Here is a 6,000-nt window from a genome sequence, read left to right as displayed (position 1 = left end):
GTGTGTAGTATATACCACGTCTGAATGACCTCGTGTGGCGAAATGTTGGAAAATATTCGATGGCATAGAATAACAACGCGAATCTCGTTTTATATTGATCTATACATTTGTCTCAAGTATTCGAATCTTATTGTTCCGAATATTAATAGCTTGAGAAGGAAGCATATGAAGAATGTAGGAATAAAACATGGCTGCCATGATGATCAGTAAAGAGTGCAATGGCTATTCGAAAGGGCTTGGTAATATTTTGTCAATTTAATACAGGCAAGTGCATATATAAATATGTATGAAATAATTTACATAATTTATGAAGTAATTTATTGGTGAATAGTCAAGTTTAGTGAAATTATTCCTTTCAATATTCCGCCCGCGCATTTATAAAATTAGTCACAGCGCATGCGTCATATTCGGTGCAGAAGCCGAATATCGGCATTTGCGCAGGTTTCGAATGTTCGCCCCTGCGCAGATTTCAAATATTTGTTTCTGCGCAGATTTGTAATAGACGCAATTGCGCAGACTTTGAATATCCGTTTCTGCGCAGATTTGTAATATATGCAATTGCGCAGACTTTGAATATCCGTTTCTGCGCAGATTTCGAGAAGAAGGTCATGCGCAGATTTCGATGCGCAAAAGAATGTAAGGGCGTGTCCGTGTTTCGCGCGTGGTGGAGACGGCGTCGTAATGAAATTTCAAATAAAACGGAATAAATTTTAATAAGTGTGACGGAAAAATAATTCTTATAGTGCTAGTACAAGGCAAACAGTGCACCTGCTGGAAGATTTAAACTACATTGCGACAGGGCGGCGATCTACGAACAGTGAGTAATATGCTTATCGTTTTTCTGGTTTCGAAACACGTCCTGACACGAATGATCAGAATCGATACATGTAACGCTTTGCATTTTATAATATTTGTAATGAGTATAATGGATGCGACAGTTATTTCCATATTTTCGAATCAATTTCTTATTCTATATTACAATTTCTTATTTTATAATATATATTATACGATACAATGGTATAATACAATATCGTACAATATATATATAATATACAATAGTATATTATACATTATTATACAATATTATAATATAATATAGTATAATATGATATAATATAATATAATATAATCGAAGGCAACGATATTATTAATAATTCTTTGCGACGCATATATTATACGGACAATTGCGCAATATTTTCAAACAACCTTTGTTACAGATTTTACATGGATATTATTTCTTCCAAGAAGTATTATGGGCTCTTCCTTGTGGCGGTCAACTAACACTTCGTCTAATAACTGTGTGTGTCCTCCGATAGCATCCATGGCAGTGCTCATCGCATCGAAATGTGAGTCGCATGCATTTCTGTTCCTCCTGTCACTCAATCATGTCGTAGGATGAAAGGTCCTCTAATCGACACGAGTGATTGGTTGTATTACGTAGAATTTTGCGAGCATAGTGACCTCGGATATTTATTATATCCGGGAGTAGTAACATCCCATTGTTATTTCTAGTTCAGGATAGATTTTCTTGCACATCGCGTTTTTCCAAAGATAAAGCAATAGTAATTAATATGAAAAAGTCAAATAATTTCGTATTTGATTTCGCAGTTTATAGTAACATATTCAATAATTCCGAGTAATTTACTTATTTAATTTAATACTTCAAAATCCGTTGTAATTTGAAATATGGAGAGGTTGAATTCCAATTCCATATTTACAAAGATAAAGTAAATTTCTTGTGCAAGAAAATATTTCGCGACAGGTAGATCTTGCAATCAAAGTAACAAGTATAGATATTGGTTTCAAGTTTCCTAAAGTGTACTTTGATAAATAGATCACCTGAGGTACTCCACACTAAATACACATAAAGAATTTATTCATTTCTTGTATTAAACGTTAGCATATTATTTAATTAGAGCATGTAACATCCTTTTCTCATTTTTTTGCTTGAAATTTAGAATTTTAATAGTCGATGAGACGATTAAATTAAAGTAGAAGTAAAGTAGAATTTGAAGTAAGAACATTAGCTCGTTATATTCAAAGTCGATATACTAATTATCTTTTTAGCTCAGGATTTTCAGGTTTAACCCTTGCCGTGTTCATTGCCAGGAACTCACTCACGTGCCCAGGTGTTACTTGGGTGGGTGAAAGGCGATGTGCACGATGATCATAGTTTATAAGTATATAACAATTTCTCAGCGACTGACGATGCGTTAGTGTATCGTGCACGACGTACTTTTCACATTGTATGTGTTGGTTAGGCTGTGAAATTGCGTCGTATCTGTTATTTGTCTATTCTCGATATATCTTACAAGTAACGATCAAATTACGATTTGCAACTGATAATGTAATTCTCGGTGAATTGTATTATTTATTAATTGAACTTTTTCGCGAATATTGCACGATTTACTCAGTTGCAAATATTTGATGTTAATATAGAAATATACACGTGGTTTTATCGTAATTTACGCAATGGTCACTAGCCATCGTCAGTCGATTTCAGGAAAATGGTACGTACATTAGAGTATGAATGTGTTGTGTGTCAAACTCGGGTGTCGGATGTGTCCCGGGACATACTCTGCAGTGTAGGCCCTTGCGCCCGGGTGGTATGTGTGAGAACCGTGGAGCGAGGTGTGTTGGTGTGCTTGTTTTGCTATTTTTTAAATATAGGACTTGGTAGGCAGGTAGCATACTTTCTGGTGTGACTGATAGTAATAAGTAGGTAGAGCCCTTAGGTGAGATTGTAGAATCTCGGGCCTAGATTTAAGTTTCAGCGGGCATTGCGCCCGAAGAAAGAAGTGGCTATATGCCGAAGAGGCCCGGCAAAGTGCCTTAGAAGAGGGCAACTACTAATGGCTTTCCATCTTCTGGATGGAAGGTCATTCCTGTTACTACTTTGTCACTGTGCTCGCTTTTAGTAGCTTAGTATCATTAGTAGCGGTAGTAGTAGTACTAGCAGTAGTAATAACAGTAGTTTGCTTTTTTAGTCAATGCTTTTGTAGTTTGATTATTTATTGTGTTTAATCAAATTGATTCTTTTTTCAGTTTTTCCAGTAATTGGTTGTAATGATAATTCAATTTGCAGATTTAAAGTTTCGAGATGTGAGTTGTGATTATAAAACCACTTTCATATCGTTAATAATGAATTGTTCAGAGAAATGTATTTTACTGGTATCATCATTTCTTGTTCCTTGTTTTAATTTCTACGGCATTTATAGTTGTAATTTTCACCGCTATTCTTATGCTGTGTTGTGTCGGTAATGGTGCGTACTACATCTTATCTTCAGCCGATATGTATCTGTTTTACCTTGGGTAGAAAGGTATCAACTTCAGTCGATAAGGTAGACATCCGAAGTTCCTTTTTTTGCGTAATGTTGTAACTATAGTCGGTAAAAGTAGTTTCTGTGTTTACTGTAAATGTTTAACTCACCTGATTGATAATTTATCTACGATGTCGTGGAATATTACCGACGGTTAGTACTGAATTTTAGTAAGTTTTGGTTGATTTCTAAAATAGAAGTTTTCCTTCTTTGATTGTTTATTTCCTTACATTGGTTTTCTCAATTGGTAATAACTTTTCGTAAGTATATTTGTGTTTTATTGTGAGGCTTTTAGAGATTATGTAGATGGCAATAAATGTTATAAACATTTATTGAAAAGTTTGGTGAATATATTGCTTAGTGTGTCATTTCGTACGAGTTGTTTCGCACATGATTGTTTCTTAAAGTAGAATCCATATTTTAATTATTTCTTCTGTGGTATGTACAGTTACAGAAATTTGGCATGTGTACATAATATGTATCGTTTTTTCGCCTGTTTTATTAAATATTTCTCGCTGTTTCATAATTCTTTTCTCTTTCATTAAAGTTATCTATTTTAGGTAATTTTCATATTTTTATTTCATTTATATTAATATTTCCTCATATATAGTGTTATGTACGTTTGCAATTTTTATCAAATTTCTTTGTTAATGTAGATAATAGAAATATTCTTCACGTGGTATACTTTTAGGGCAATATTATCCTTTATTCCTGTGTAAAGTGTATATAATAATCAGTGTTGTTATTAATACTCGTAATGTACCAATTTCGCCAACAAATTTTCGATTTTTATACGTAGCCCTATTCTAATACATAACAATTCGATTATCAGCGTTACAAGACGTTGATTAATCTTTTAATCGCATGAGCGAACTTATCCTAAAGCAAATTCATTGTCGCAACAAATTTTATCCCGAGCGTCTTGATTCAATTTGGTGTAAAGTAAGCTTTAGAACTGGGGTAACGTAATTGATAGTACGAGCTTAACCTCACCTTTTTCGGGTAGATCTAATGGATAAGGGTTACCAGTAGCTTCCCTTCTTTCTTTAATTTTCTTCGCATGTGCGATTTCACACGATAAAATTTCCTACGGAAGTTCAAAATGTACCAATTACGTTTTCACGTACCCCATTCCTCCTTTATGAGACGTTATCAATCATAAATGAAGTTTCGTTTCGATGAATAATTTTTATGCAAATTACTGCTTATTTTCTTCTCTTCCTTCCTTACCTCGGGTTCTCGTATTCACTGGAATAAATATTTCTTGTTTCTTATAAACGATTGTTCTATACAGTTACTGTGGAAGAATACTATTTCAGAAATGACTTAATTGTTCTTCAAATTAATATCCAATATAGTGCCCAATATTTTATTCTCTAAGATCTTCATTTGTCCTTTTCACTCCCAAAATTATATCTCGACGCAAACTTATTTAATTCATCATAATGCTTATTCCTGTATAGATGTCGTTCTTTTCTTCAGTTTTCGAAAGTCTTCTTTTGGACATGTCCACTAGAAGTTTTAGATTCATAATTGATTAAAATTTGTTAATAACAAATTTTATTTCTTCGAATTTTTATTCCTCGATGATTGCATGTTTTCTATTATATTGTTTATAATAGGATCACGATGCACTTTTATATATAAATTCAAATTTCTCTCTTTTTATCTCAGAACATTCGGAATTTTGAAATTTCTATTTCGAAAATTTGGCAGTGGGTATAACCAGTATTAACGCTCTATGTCACAAGGAAATTCGTATAACCAGAAACTTCGTGTACACGTATAGCATAGTGATTTCTACCCGTAATAATTTTTTTACGGTCGTGGACTCTTTTTATGGGACACGAATAAACCCTCAAAGTTCCAGTATCTTTTCACGCTGCGATTATAATCTTCTTCGAGAATTTTGTTCACGATAAAAGTTAAACGTTCCTCGTGCTCCAGGTTTCCTTGTATTTCCTACAATTACAAATTTGCAATTAGAAAAGAACCGAGAAGATCACTGAAAATTCAATTGTCAATTTTATCTTCATGGAGCGATACTTATTGCGTATGAACCCTAAGATGCACGCATTCGCAGAGTTCCATGGAAATGAAAATATTGCAATCGGAATCTTCTGGTTAACTGAATTTCCTTGTAACGAAGTGCGCCTATACTGTTTTCACCCGCTATAGTATCCAGGAAGGAATCGTTAGTGCACACTATGCCAGCGGATAAATACGTCGAGACTGCTTTGGCAAAGGTGTCGCTCGGAAGAGAGTAAATTTCGTGCATCGTGTTTCTAATATAAATACATGCCAATCAACAATTCCCAATTTATGCATTTCGTTAACCTTTCTCGTTTCGTGCACTCTGCGTCGAATTATTGCGCGAGGTCGACGGAAGCTTCCGATAACTCTCTGCTCCACCTTTGTTTCTCGCCTGCGAGGTTCAAATCTGCGAGACCACGAAAGGTCGAGCGTAGGACGCTGAAAGTTCGCAAAGGGTATACGTGAAATCGGGCGAAGGATAGAAGTTGGCGTATCAACGTGTACGAGGAAAGGAGCATCGCTGATCATGCAACTGCTAATTAGCCGTGGACTCGCAGAATCGTTGAACAAAAGAAGATTCGAATGGCACTTTGGCGGTTGTTCCGAGTAAAATGGGACCGCGCGAGAAAGCTTTGGGGTTTCTGAA

Source organism: Eufriesea mexicana, unplaced genomic scaffold (genome assembly GCF_001483705.2).
Source record: "Eufriesea mexicana isolate 0111107269 unplaced genomic scaffold, ASM148370v2 scaffold337, whole genome shotgun sequence".
Lineage (NCBI taxonomy): Eukaryota > Metazoa > Arthropoda > Insecta > Hymenoptera > Apidae > Eufriesea > Eufriesea mexicana.
Note: the sequence above shows the minus strand (reverse complement) of the source record.